Source organism: Aulostomus chinensis, chromosome 1 (genome assembly GCF_037954235.1).
Source record: "Aulostomus chinensis isolate RoL2024-O1b breed Wild chromosome 1, RoL_Achi_v1.0, whole genome shotgun sequence".
Classification (NCBI taxonomy): Eukaryota; Metazoa; Chordata; class Actinopteri; order Syngnathiformes; family Aulostomidae; genus Aulostomus; species Aulostomus chinensis.
This window is the reverse complement of record NC_141320.1, coordinates 4,767,531-4,782,492: the sequence shown is the minus strand read 5'-3', so window position 1 is coordinate 4,782,492 and position 14,962 is coordinate 4,767,531. Positions and strand designations below refer to the sequence as shown.

Genomic DNA, 14,962 nt, shown 5'->3' with positions numbered 1-14,962 from the left:
GTGTCAGTGTTCCTGGCTTTGTGTCTGATGATGGAAGTGGGGATCTGATCACAGGATTTTCTGACTCCTAGATTCAGACGATGTGCAGTGCAGACTGAGTGGTGAATTTGGAGCTGTCTAGTGGATGCTGTCATGTTTGGTGCTGCATCGCTCACAAGACACTTCACTTTGTTGGTGATGGCCCAGTCCTCCATCAGGCCTCTTTGGACTGGGGCCAAACTGTCAGCAGGGTGACTTTGTGGAAAGTCTTGCACTCCCAACACATTCATTCTCACGAATGCAGTGACAGGTCAGAGCCAAGGGAGCCTCCATGTCCACAGATGTCCACATGGCAGCTGGACTTCCTTTTTCACTCCTTCCCGTTCCTCCTGGTTCATTTTGGCCACCGTTTGTTTGATGGTCTGAAAATGACACCCAGAGTAAATCAATACATTGAAATTAGAGATGAAATAAACTGGAGATATCAACGACTGCTTTAGATCATTTCCACACAAACCTTCCTGGTTGGCAAACATATGAGGCTCAAGGACCTGAACCAATTCCCTGAACCCTTCCCTCTCAACAGTGCTGAGGGGCTGGCAGTCCTTCAGGATCAAATTCAGCAGAGCCTCATCCAGCATCTGCTTCCTGGAAGCTGGATGGTTAAAGATGAAGGAGAGAAGAAATGAAGAGGAATTAATGATCAATGAAGCAACTGTGAGTCAGTTGGAGAGTGGCTGTACACCTGAGTTCATCCTGGTGGATCTGGGACTTCATTCTCATGCCTGGCCCCATCATGCCTCAGCACTGAAGAGGTGCTTTTGTTGAGATGAGACGCTTCTGTCCAACAAATGCCACATTCAACCTGCAGTAAAGAACATGAGTACTCAGCTAAAAGTTCCTTTCTTCATGGTGACTGGTGTTTCTTAGTCTTAGACCACCAGGTTTCCAATGAGGTGTATCGGATACGTTGTTGTGTGCCGCTGAAATCCGTCCAATTCCGGCGTTGTTTCCTCATGAAATATGTTTGCCTTAAAGCTCATTAAAGTGTTGAACCACAATATCGTTCACCATAACTGAGTCAACTTCAAGATAACCTACTTCTACATTCCAGTCCCGGCTGCTCCTGTTCTGCTGCAGTCCAGAAAACAACAACCCGATACAATTGGCGCTCCTTCCCACAGCTCCGGCCCAGATCCGCATGGTTCCGCTGACTGACTGTGAGACGCGCTCCCTCCAGGGTGGCACAGCCCGATGGGGGTCCTTATCTGGCACGGGGGCGTAAAACAGGTGCGACTGGAAAACCTGGTTTATTCTGCGTCGGGGGAACGCGTTGCTCTGCAATACACCGCCAAGCCGCTAGGGGGTGTGGCTTTGTCTTTATTGTTTACGGGCTCTTGTCGGATTCCTCGGTTTTCTTCCGGTCACAGACAACAATTGTTGGCCATTTGTCAGTCTTTGTAGTGCCGCGAAGAGGAGTTGTAGAGGTGGTCGTACTTGAGCACCTCCTCGATAATCCTCTCTTCGGCTTGGTCCATTTTTTCTTGGAGCTTTCACCACAGAAACTTTGAAAATGGCGGTGTTGCTTTGCCGCGACTCAACCGGAAATAACGTTCTGAGCGGGACCAATCACAGTCCTCGACGTTGACGTCACCACGCGTCGACGCGATGCGTAAGCAGGATTTTTTGGAGGCGCGTTTCAGGCTACGGCGTACGGTCTGCGTCGACGGCGTAGGTACGAATACTACTCGAAACAGAAGCATAAATCAGGCTTAAATCAGGCTTTATAGTCCAACAGGAAGTTAGCATGTCAGGGATGAGACACCCTGATAGTCCAAAAGGAAGTTAGCATGTCAGGGATGAGACACCCTGATAGTCCAACAGGAAGTTAGCATGTCAGGGATGAGACACGCTTATCGTCCAACAGGAAGTTAGCATGTCATGGATGAGACACGCTTATCGTCCAACAGGAAGTTAGCATGTCAGGGATGAGACACGCTGATAGTCCAACAGGAAGTTAGCATGTCAGGGATGAGACACGCTTATCGTCCAACAGGAAGTTAGCATGTCAGGGATGAGACACGCTTATCGTCCAACAGGAAGTTAGCATGTCAGGGATGAGACACGCTTATCGTCCAACAGGAAGTTAGCTTGTCAGGGATGAGACACCCTGATAGTCCAACAGGAGGTTAGCATGTCAGGGATGAGACACGCTTATCGTCCAACAGGAAGTTAGCATGTCAGGGATGAGACACCCTGATAGTCCAAAAGGAAGTTAGCATCTCCATGGTTCCCTTGACCAGAAGCCAGTGGGATCGTTCCATTCTGACATCTTGATTGACATTTGTCTTTCTCTTAGCTAAATAGCTGGCAATCATTTGAAAAAAACCTTGATTTACTTTTTGTATTTTGATCTTCAGCTCATTTGCATACTTTTGTTAAAATTCTCCGCTTTTTGTCTTTTTTTTCTGCTGTTTTTAGCACAAAGTCCACCTGGTGCCTAAAGACCAGTTCAGCATGGACTACGTTGAACCTTCAGTCCGCTGCATCAGCACCCATGGACGGTTCCCCCCTGACAGGAGGATTCTGGTGAGGAACATTAGTGGGACAGCGCTCTTGTTAGAACGGTTCTGATCCACCTCCCCCCCCCCCCCGTAGCTCCTCCTGTGTCCCCTCAGCGCTCTTGTTAGAAGGGTTCTGATCCACCTTCCCTCCCCCTGTAGCTCCTCCTGTGTCCCCTCAGCGCTCTTGTTAGAACGGTTCTGATCCACCTTCCCTCCCCCTGTAGCTCCTCCTGTGTCCCCTCAGCGCTCTTGTTAGAACGGTTCTGATCCACCTTCCCTCCCCCTGTAGCTCCTCCTGTGTCCCCTCAGCGCTCTTGTTCGAACGGTTCTGATCCACCTTCCCTCCCCTTCCCACCTTCCCACCACTGCTGCTGGATTGATTTAACACATCTGGAATATTTAGATTTATTCTGGGTCAACATCTGCATCTGTTGAAGTCCTCAGTCTCCATGCAGGTGGTGTTGTTCCAGATAAAAGGTCTCAATAACAGCATCACTCCAGGTGAAACCATTCCAAAGAAGGCTAAGTGGAGCTGGCATATCAGCCCCCAATGGAAGCCTGCTGCTGCTGCCAAGCTCTCCATGTCATCATGGAAAAGTTGATTGTTCAACTCAATGTTTTTCCCATTGGGAGGAGATTTGTTGTTCCACCATGAAGTCTTTTCTGGTGATGAGTTTGTGTGTTGTAGTAGCATGAAGATATCTTGTTATCATGATCAACTCATCTGGCCTGGTGGAAGAACGCTGCTGTGTTTGGATTCAGACGAGTCAAATCTGAACCAGGGACTTGTAGTTTTATCCTCTGTCTCTGGACTCATAAAATGGAGACCGGCCCAGTTTGACACTTTTGAACTCCTCCATGATGTTCAAATCTCATGACTGAGATTCGTGATTGGAAACATCGGCGGTTCAGGAAAGAAAACATGTACCATTGAACATCGCTCTCATCCTTCTACTCAGAACGCTGCGGTGGACTCCACCGTGTCCAGGCTTTGGGCAGATACGTCTTCATCCTCCACCACCGCCAGCCGCTCCACCCCACCCACCCTGTGCAGGTCTACATTACCAGGGTCGGATCTGGCAGGGTGGAGGATCTTTGATTCATCTTAGCTTTCCTGCTCCGGCTGTTTGAGAAACATTCAAATGGAGATGGTTGTTTGTGTCTTTCAGGCCACGCCAACGCCTCCTTCTGTCCCCACGCTTACGGCTGCCGAAACGTGCCGGTGTCTGAAAACCAGATCATTCTGGATGTGCCGGACCACCAGGTCCTCCTCACCTGCAGGTTCCTGCAGGCAGAGCCCTGTGGTGGTAGGTTTCCTGCTCCTCTGCTGGACTGATACCCTCTCCCTTTCCCCACACGTATCTGCTGTTTCTACTCTGTGCCTCCTTCTCCTCTGTCAGGCCTGGACTTCTTCCTTCTGTCTCTCCAGGATTACGTCCTGGTGGTGCCTGAGAGCAGCTCCAGCTCCAGCTCCCTGAACCAAGAACCACTGGAGAAATCTGACCACTTCATTAGCAACTGTGGCCTCAATAGCTTTCATGTCAAGTCAGTGTCTCCAAGCCTGAGTTGGTCCCTGTTCTGTATCCCTGAATGTTCTAGAGGAACTAAACTGGGCCTGACTGGGACGCTTCTGTCTGCTCAGATTTGGGTTGTGAATGCATTCAGATGTCATTTACAAGCATTGGAACTAAAGACCTGAGCCTCAAGAATATTTAGTTCTTGATTTACTTTCTCTTGCAGGATTTCATTTTGTGCTAATTTTCTTTTGAAGATCTTTGTTTTTTTGTTGTCCTTCCATTTAGCAAGTTTGGCTAAGAACCTTTTCCCCACTAAACTAATTTTCCTAAAATGTCTCGCTAACGTTTCCTTTTTCTCTGTCGTCCCTCCTGTCCTTCGTCTCCATTCTGTCTCAGCTCAGCTGTGTCTCTTGGGCTCTCTTCACCAACAGCGCCCTGCCTTGTGCCTGCCATGAGGTTGGAGCTGAGAGTGACACCTGCGAGCCATTTGGTGGTCGGTGCCGCTGCAGGCCCCACGTGATTGGCCGAGACTGCTCCATGTGTGCCGCGGGCTGCTGGGGATTCCCCACTGCAGACGTGAGTGTCAGATTGGATGAATGATGAGTAATAAGGGCTTTTAATGAGTGAGAGGACGGACCAAACCAACCTGTCCAACCATCAGAGGACAGTTTGTTGTTCTAGTTTCAACTCTTACTACATTACTGTAAGCATCATTTCGAGGTTATTAGCAACTATCACAACATTACTGTTAGCATCATTTCGAGGTTATTAGCAACTATCACTACATTACTGTTAGCATCATTTCGAGGTTATTAGCAACTCTTCCGACATCACTGTCGCATCATTTTGAGTTTATTATCAGTTCTTACTACATCACTGTAGCATTATTTTGAGGTTTTTAGCAGCTCTTACTAAATTACTGTCATCATTTTGAGGTTATTAGCAGCTCTTAATAGATTACTGTTAGCATCATTTTGAGTTCATTAGCAATTCTTACGACATCACTGTTAGCATCATTTTGAGTTCATTAGGAATTCTTCCAACATCACTGTAGCATTATTTTGAGGTTATTAGCAACTCTTACTACATTACTGTCAGCATAATTTTTAGGTTACTCGCAACTTTCACTACATTACTGTTAGCATCATTTTGAGTTCATTAGCAATTCTTCTGACATTACTGTCGCATTATTTTGAGGTTCGTAGCAACAGTCGTACCTGACTGTCAGCATCAATTTGAGGTTATTCGAAACTTTCACTCCATTACTGTTAGCATCATTTTGAGTTCATTAATGAGTTCATTAGCAATTCTTACGACATCACTAGCATTATTTTGAGGTTATTAGCAATTCGCAGTACATCACTGTCGCATTATTTTGAGTTCATTCGCAGCTCTTACTACATGACTGTAAGCATCACTTTGAGGTTACTCGCATCTTTCACTACATTACTGTTAGCATCATTTTAAGTTCATTAGCAATTCTTACGACATCACTGTAGCATTATTTTGACGTTAGTAGCAACTCTGACTACATGACTGTCAGCATCATTTTGAGTTTATTAGCAATTCTTACGACATCACTGTACCATCATTTTCAGGTTAGTTTCAACTCTTCTTACATTACGGTCAGCATCATTTTGAGGTTCGTAGCAACTCTTCGTACATTACTGTTGCATTATTTTAAGGTTCGTAGCAACTCTTACTACATTACTGTCAGCATCACTTTGAGGTTGTTCAAAACACTTACTACATTACTGTAAGCATCACTGAGTTGATTAGCAACTATCACTACGTTACTGTTAGCATCATTTTGAGTTCAATAGCAATTCTTACGACATTACTGTCCCATCAGTTTGAGATCATTAACAATTCTTTTGACATCACTGTCGCATTACTTTGAGGTTCGAAGCAACTCTTACTACTTTACTGTTGCATTATTTTAAGGTTCGTAGCAACCCTTACTACATGACTGTCATAATCACTTTGAGGTCGTTCGGAACACTTACTACATTACTGTAAGCATCACTTTGAGTTTATTAGCAACTATCACTACATTACTTTTAGCATCATTTTGAGGTTAGTAGCAACTCTTACCACATGACTGTCTGTAAGCATCACTGAGTTTATTAGCAACTATTACTATGTTACTGTTAGCATCGTTTTGAGTTCATTAGCAATTCTTACTAAATAACTGTCGCATATTTTTGAGATCTTTAGCAATTCTTCTGACATCACTGTCGCATTATTTTTAGGTTCATAGCAACTCTTACTACATTTCTGTTGCAATATTTAAAGGTTCGTAGCAACTCTTACTACATTACTGTCAGCATCACTTTGAGTTTATTAGCAGCTATCACTACATTACTGTTGGCATCATTTTGAGTTTATGAGCAATTCATTGACAAGAGGTTAGTAGCAACTCTTACTACATGACTGTCGGCATCACTTTGAGGTTGTTCGAAACACTTACTAAATTACTGTAAGCATCACTGAGTTTATAGCAACTATCACTACATTACTGTTAGCATCATTTTGAGTTCATTAGCAATTCTTCCGACATCACTGTCCCATCATTTTGAGATCATAAACAATTCTTTTGACATCACTGTCGCATTACTTTGAGGTTCGAAGCAACTCTTACTACTTTACTGTTGCATTATTTTAAGGTTCGTAGCAACCCTTACTACATGACTGTCATAATGACTTTGAGGTTGTTCGAAACTCTTACTACATTACTGTCAGCATCACTTTGAGTTTATTAGCAACTATCACTTCATTACTGTTAGCATCATTTTGAGGTTAGTAGCAACTCTTACTACATGACTGTAAGCATCACTGAGTTTATTAGCAACTATCACTACGTTACTGTCAGCATCGTTTTGAGTTCAATAGCAATTCTTACGACATCACTGTCAGCATCATTTTTAATTTACTCGCAACTCTTACTACATTACTGTCAGCATCACTTTGAGTTTATTCGCAACTATCACTACATTACTGTGAGCATCATTTTGAGTTTATTAGCAATTCAGAGACATCACTGTAGCATTATTTCGAGGTTCGTAGCAACTCTGACTACGTGACTGTCAGCATCACTTTGAGGTTGTTCGAAACACTTACTACAGTACTGTAAGCATCACTGAGTTTATTAGCAACTATCACTACATTACTGTTAGCATCATTTTGAGTTCATTAGCAATTCTTACGACATCACTGTCCCTTCAGTTTGAGATCATTAACAATTCTTTTGACATCACTGTCGCATTACTTTGAGGTTCGAAGAAACTCTTACTACTTCACTGTTGCATTATTTTAAGGTTCGTAGCAACCCTTACTACATGACTGTCATAATCTCTTTGAGGTTGTTTGAAACACTTACTACATTACTGTAAGCATCACTGAGTTCATTAGCAACTATCACTACATTACTGTTAGCATCATTTTGAGATCATTAGCAATTCTTTCGACATCACTGTCGCATTATTTTGAGGTTCGTAGCAACTCTTACTACGTGACTGTCAGCATCACTTTGAGGTTATTCGAAACTTTCACTACATTACTTTTCGCATCATTATGAGTACATTAGCAATTTTTAATCCATTACTGTCACATCATTTTGAGATCATTAGCAATTCTTACGACATCACTGTCGCATCATTTTGAGATCATTAGCAATTCTTAAGACATCACTGTAGCATCATTTTGAGGTTACTCGCAACTCTTACTACATTACTGTAAGCATCACTGAGTTTATTAGCAACTATCACTACATTACTGTTATCATCATTTTGAGATCATTAGCAATTTTTACAACATCATTGTAGCATTATTTTGAGGTTATTAGCAACTCTTACTCCATCACTGTCGCATCATTTTGATATCATGAGCAATTCTTCTGACATCACTGTCGCATTATTTTGAGGATCGTAGCAACTCTTACTACATTTCTGTCAGCATCAATTTGAGTTTATTAGCAACTATCACTACATTACTGTCAGCATCATTTTTGTATTCATTAACAATTCTTCCTACATCACTGTCGCATCATTTTGAGATCATTAGCAATTCTTCTGACATCACTGTCGCATCATTTTAAGTTTATTATCAATTCTTACGACATCACTGTCGCATCATTTTGAGATCATTAGCAATTCTTACTACATTACTGTTAGCATCATTTTGAGATCATTACCAATTCTTCTGACATCACTGTCGCATTATTTGGAGGTTATTAGCAACTCTTACTACATTACTGTCAGATTCATTTTTAGGTTATTCGAAACTTTCACTCCATTACTGTTAGCATCATTTTGAGTTCATTAGCAATTCTTACTACATCAATGTAGCATTATTTTGAGGTTATTAGCAACTCTTACTACATTACTGTAGCATTATTTTGAGTTCATTAGCAATTCTTACGACATCAGTGTCGTATTATTTTGAGGTTCGTCGTGTGGCAAGGCGAGTGGTGGGGAACAGTTGCCGACAACGCCACCTGGGGGCTTTCACCCCAGGATATAAACAAAATTTCAAAATGACCAGGCTTCCATTTGAACAAAGGCACACAGTTCGAGAGACACAACAGGACAGGACCGTGATTTCCAATAATAAAAATACTTTTATTAGAAAAATAGTTTAAAATGAGCAACAGACTAAATGAATACCAATGGATATAATAAGGAGTGCAAGACGAATTACCGAAAGGAAAAGGGGACAGGGCTGGGGCTTACCACGACAGCGGTAACGAAAAGGGGAGGGATCCAAAAAACTACACTGCGCCCGTGACACAGCAACCCAAAAAAACAGGAATAAGGAACCACCACCAGGGGGACCGCTGCCGCTCTGGGCCCTCAACACCTGTCAAAGAAAAGAAAAGAACACCATCAAAAACATGAAATCAAGGCAACCCTCACACACGAACTAAATATCACTACCACAAATACCCCAACAGAAACTATTTTAAATCCAAATGATCAAAATGGGGAGCAAAAGGCAAAATAATAATAATAATAATAAGCGTTCTAAACAATAAATCAAATGTAACCCACAAAAATTAACAGTAATAATTCAAAGAAAGAAATAACAAATAGAAAAGGAATAAACTCAAGTAATTAAGGAAATGTCTGCCCCTCTAATTAAAACCAGTCTCCAAGGGGGATGGCTCAGCGCCGATGAGGGTCGGGATGCCCTCTCTTTGCCCACGTTGAGGCTCTTTTTAAGGCCGTCGTGCACGGCTTTAACCGCCGTTACTGGGATCAGAGCCGTTATGAGCCGAATCAGCAAGAATCCAGACTGAAGAAGAAGAGGAGAAGAGGAAGAACCAAAACAGCAGCGAGGCTCACAGCAGCAATTGACGGCTGCGCACTGCAAAATAAACAAGTTAACCTAATTAAAATGTGGATGAAGGTCATTACAGAATAACAAAAGCTAAGAATAAACATTTCCTCCCGGAGAGCAGAATCATGGCGTCAGACGAGGCAGGAGGAGGAAGTCCGCAGCCCAGACTACACAAACGATGGCCGGGAGAGGATAATCAGAACACCACAGATCATCGGCAGCTTGATATGAAAGGCAGACAACTACGCGTCTTACCCACAGAAAGCGCACCACGCACACACTGGCCCAAGGGAGACAGCCCAGCTCCCAGTAACACCACACCGCTGGACGGAGCAAAACTGGAGTAAACAGGGGGCCCATGACACTGAATAATGGAGCAGAGCAAGCATGCATACCTTTGTTTGTAACCGATCTGCTGACCAGCGAGACGCCACCACGCACGGCTGTCGGCTCCGTAAAGGAGGGAGAGGAAGTGGAAAGGACGGAGAAGGGTCGGACCAGGTCTACTTCTAGGTGACCACTCACTATCGTCTGCCACACTGCCCCTCACGGTGGGGAGTGTGGCGCTATCCTGCCACAACACACACACTCACACACACACACACACACACACACACACACACACTGAGACATGCAGCAGCTCACAGTAACTGCCTCAGTCACACAGCAGATAGACTCCTTTCTATAACAAGATAAGCAGTAGAAAATGGATGGAAGTGATGATGAACTGATGAACAGGTGATTTGTCCAAAAGTCAACATCAGATTCATTTCCAATCTGTGGAAGCAGTTTCATCTTGAGGTTCCAGGTAAGACCAGCCAGCTGTGGGCTGACACACATCTCTTCAGGAGCACTTCTATGCTCCAAACTTGCCAGGTTGAATTGTGTCTGTATTCTGAGGGCAGCAGGAGGACGGAGGAGTGAGGACACACACATTTGGAACTGAGAGCAGCTGTGTGTGGGATTTCCCCAGCAAAGATAAAACCAGCTCCTTCATGCTGGCTATGAAGGCTCACAGTCACACTGACCCAGCTACAAATACTTTGATACGCAACAGACTGGTTTCTCTTCTGGTAGTTTGTTATCAACTGTTGTCACATTTATGGATCAATTTAGCTGATAAGATGAAGGCTCCAAAGGACCAGCTGGAGATGCCGGGGATTGAACCCGGGGCCTCATACATGCAAAGCATGCGCTCTACCACTGAGCTACATCCCCTCTGTCAGAGTCACTGTTTAACTGATGCAGCAACACAAACACAGACAACATTTTTCTTCTTCATTTTAGGGATAAAAAGGAAGTCAGCCTGTGATCTTAAAGGCTCTGTGATCTCAGTAGTTTCACTGTGATGTGAGCCCACACAGCCTTAGACCACAGAGGCAAGTCAGGCTCCAGGAAGCTGAGGCTGCTCCGTTCTCAGTCCAGTCCAGAGTGAAGGTTTTCCTCTCTGAAGCTTTCCAATCCAGCCCAGATCCTCTCTGACTAGCAGGAGTCTTTGACCAGGAAATGAGAATTATATTGAACGTCTGCTCATCCTCAGAATGAAGTAAAAGTATTTGTGCTCCTAAAATAATGTACAGATGTTAAGATCAATTATTAACATTGATTGACAGCTCTAAACTGACCCATCATCACGATACAGTTGCAAACTGAGGACTGGAATATTTAGAAATCCACAGATGCTCATAACAACTGGTAGTACAAGTACACAGTAGAGACGACTGTAGGAAGTAGCAGTAGTGAGCCTTGAAGAAAATGCAGTAAAGACAGGAAGCCCCCATCACATTGTCAGTGTTTCAGTGACTGGCATTGAGAAGAGACTGAGACAAAGTCAGTTATGAATGGATGGCTGAGTTGGAGCAGAGGGGGGCAGGATCCTGGGGGTGGACTGTCTTTAGGGGGCTGAGGTGTCTGGTGGTCTTGGAGGACCCTCTGCATCTCAAGCTGAGACCACAGAGTCCTGTGTTCTTGAGTCATTGTGTATAGTCTCTGTTGTTGGAGAGCTCAGTGTGGTCCCTGATGGTCTAGTGGCTAGGATTTGGCGCTTTCACCGCCGCAGCCCGGGTTCAATTCCTGGTCAGGGAATGAGTTATTTAGAGGTTGAGGGAGAGGTGATCAGGTGGTCCACATGATGGTGGAGGTGATGAACTGCGAATCCATCATGGCTCCACTCTCACCCCCATTGTAGTGTCCTTGGTTCACTCTGCCATGGCCCCATGTTGAAGGGTGACTGTCTCATTCAGGTTCAACCCTTTGTTAGACTCTATTAAGTCACTGACTGCTGCAAGGACAAACTCTGTAAAGTATATCCATGGTGAGGCCTCCCTCAGGAACTAGAACACCAAAGATGAACTGCACTTCATCGGTCAAGCTCAGTTGTGTTGGTGTTCTATGAAGTACTGCCTTCAGAAAGGCACCAAGGATGTCTTGTTGGTCCTCACTGTCCAGGTAGACAGGCTCAGGAAGAGGATCACACAACTAAAATACAGTACAAATAAATACATCCATCCATCCATTGTCTTCCACTTATTCCTACACAACGGGCGAGAGGCAAGGTTCACCCTGGACAGGTCGCCAGTCCATCGCAGGGCCAACACACAGAGACGAACAACCATTCACATTCACATTCATACCTACGGTCTGTTTAGAGTAGTCAAAGTACAAATACATATTTATTTTTAAGAATCAATGTATTACAAGTACTTTCAGGAAAAAACTAACCAAAATGTTGTTAAAAAAACAAAACAAAAATGTTCTTAAAGAAACAAAACAAAAATGTTCTTAGCAAAAACCTCTTCACCGTGTGTGTACCGCACATCTGTAAAGTGAGTGTGTGAGAGTGTGTGAGCGTCAGTGTGTAACAGTCAGTGAGCGTGACAAGAACTCCTGAAACGCTTCATCAAAGTGCTTTCAAATCTTGTTCAACTGCAACATCGTCCATTCAAACTTGACCTCATCGGTTTGGCATTGTGAAGTTTGTCACTTCAAATCTTCATTCAAGACAATTTCACCTTTAATGCGTGGACTTTGGGGGACAGTTGAAGTCCATCCAGATCCAAGAGAAGTTTTTGAAACACTTCAGAAGTGTAGCACAGTCGTGGGGGACATGCAAGGTTGAGGGCACCCATCAGTCCCATTAGCAGTGCACAGGCCTGGGCAGCATTCCTGCATGTAGGCAAAGTCAGAGTAGTCAAAAAAGTACATCCAACTCTGTAGCGCCACCTAAGTAGAATACCAATGTTTGAGATCCTGCTTGTTCAGCATGAATGTTCCAGCAGTGGTCACCTACCTGTGTACTTTCCAACAGTCACCAGTCGCTCTTGGTGCCACCCCTGCTTGCGCCAGTGTCTCCAACAGTGTCTCCAACAGTGTCTCAGCAGCGCCCGTGATCTTAGCAGGACTGATGAGCCTGTGGTTCAGGAACAGGTCCTTTCTAATTGTGCAGATGAGGTTTCTGTTCCAAAGCCTGGATCGTATGTTTTCATGATCTCTTTCAAAATAGTCATCAGGTATTTCCTCCCCACGTGTGGTTGCTCTCACATGAATGCTTCATCACCAGTCATCAGTCCACTGTGTGTTCATGGCAGCATTGAGCAGCAGTCAGACAACAGTTCTTAGACGCTCCATGAGTTTGGCTGAAAGTTCCCGATCCATGAACCCGTCTTCATGATCCAGGTATGGTCCTGCACACCCTGAAGCTTCCTCTGGTGGAGATTCCAGCTGCCTGGCCTCCATCTCTGAATACACTCGCTGGCCCTCAGCTTGTTTTGTTCCATACAGTCAAAGAGAAGCAGAAATAACATCACCATTAAACAGAGGTCAAACAGCCAGAGCAGCTCAAAGGCAGGGTTGGGGTTCCTCACCCCTCCTCCCCTAAAACAGAAGGCACGTGGTCAATCTGGGTGTTTGAAAGCAAAGGTCATGGGCTAGAAGTTTTAGTGGTTTACTCAATCAAATATTTATTTGTTAATGATATGATCATACAGAGAGGCTCACCGGACTTTTCCTCAACAAAAAAAGGTTTCAAATGTTGAAAAGCACTCTAGTAATTTATCATCGCATCAGTTAAAGACAACAATACATAAAGAAATTGCTTACCGTTGCAATCGGCCATTTTCCAAAAAACAAAGACTTCTCTCCTGGTGAAAAGAAAAGAAGAGTCGTACGGTCCTCTGAGGTCCTGTTGTGTCTTTTGGTCAGAGACAAACAAAGTGTGTGCCAAGTCGGCTGTGATGAATCTACCAGTAAACCAGGGGTTGGGTTCCCCACACCTTCCTCCCCTCAAACAGAAGGCCAGACGTGTGACTTGGAACACCAAACAGGACCAATGGTCTGTTTGAGGCTTGAGGGAGGACATGTCTGTCTTCTTGCAGTAGTTACTTTCCCTGGTGAGTAGTTACTTTCAGAGTGGAGGAACTCAGGTACTATCTCAGTTACATTTTGGCAGAAGTAACTAGTAACTATAACTACCTACTTTTGCAAAGTCCCGTGCCAGACACTGAACATGAGACACTTGCGGTCTCTTGGTGTGACAATCAGCCGCTCTGTGACAGCAGTGGAGACACCAGCAGACAGGGCGGAACCAACTGGAGCAGAGGAAGAGGAAGTAGCCCCACAAGAGCCCTCCCTCCCTCTCATTCTCTCTCTCTCTCTCTTTTGTCTTTTCTTCTATTTATTTGCCTTCTGTTGTCTGTCCTTTCCTGCTCTCGTTTAAAAACCAACCGCAGCAGACGTGCGTTCCCATGATGAAAATTATTATAAAAGATAGATTTGTTTTCCTCTTAAATTTCGAAGCATTTTCAGATTCATGAAAAGATCATCAATCAGTGCAGTATTTCAGACAGACTTCTGGTCCGTGAGGACGAGGAATCCAGGACAGACCCACAGAACTCCAACTGCCATCTTTGATGGTTCCTTCTCAGTCTGTAGGGTGGAGAGATCCTCCTGAGTCAACGAGCCCTTTTAGGATCCACCTCCATTTATGGATGGAATTTATACAGCATCCACTCACCAGTGGAGTCTGATATTCAACAATAAAGATTCCCAAGTCACCGTCCAACACTGGCTGGAGCAGCAGAGCTGGCAAAATGTCATCTTTTCTGTCATTGTTTCAAAATGTCCTCACTAAGATGGTTATTAATTCCTCATTCTCAGCTGCTGCAGCCTTTAAAGAAAACCTTTGACTGGTGGCTCTAACAAAGATCAGATGTTGTCTCCTCTAGAACATCAAAATGATAATAATAAAGATAAGAATAAAGATAATTTGGTGAATTTCAGTCTCCTACAAATGCGTGTGAATGTGGTTGTTGTGGCCGAGTGGTTAAGGCGATGGACTTGAAATCCATTGGGGTCTCCCTGCGTAGGTTCGAGTCCTGCCAACAACGTTCAACTGTTGATGTTCCATATCAGACCTCTTCCCCTACTTTGTGCTCCAGTTGTCTCCTCATCAGGCACCACAGGATCCAGGAGTCAAAGCAAATCATTAGTGACTTTAAAAATGGCCATCAAACACAAAATAAAGCTTGGAATAAGTTTCAAATTTAATTTTATGTTGACATGTTTCAT

The 14,962-nt window shown here is 44.1% G+C and overlaps 1 long non-coding RNA gene and 2 other non-coding genes across 3 annotated transcripts; 1 reads left to right on the top strand and 2 right to left on the bottom strand.

Moving 5' to 3' along the window:
• Window positions 1-553: 553 nt before the first annotated feature.
• Window positions 554-9,937, bottom strand: LOC147270095 (uncharacterized). The gene is made up of 3 exons (XR_015115665.1): window positions 9,793-9,937; window positions 8,791-9,424; window positions 554-634 (listed from the first exon to the last, which is right to left on the bottom strand). It is a non-coding gene; the product is annotated as an uncharacterized LOC147270095 (long non-coding RNA).
• A 606-nt stretch (window positions 9,938-10,543) lies between these two features.
• trnaa-ugc (transfer RNA alanine (anticodon UGC)) lies at window positions 10,544-10,615 on the bottom strand. Its single transcript has one exon. It is a non-coding gene; the product is annotated as a tRNA-Ala (tRNA).
• Window positions 10,616-14,699: 4,084 nt separating this feature from the next.
• Window positions 14,700-14,781, top strand: trnas-uga (transfer RNA serine (anticodon UGA)). The gene has a single exon. It is a non-coding gene; the product is annotated as a tRNA-Ser (tRNA).
• Window positions 14,782-14,962: the final 181 nt, after the last annotated feature.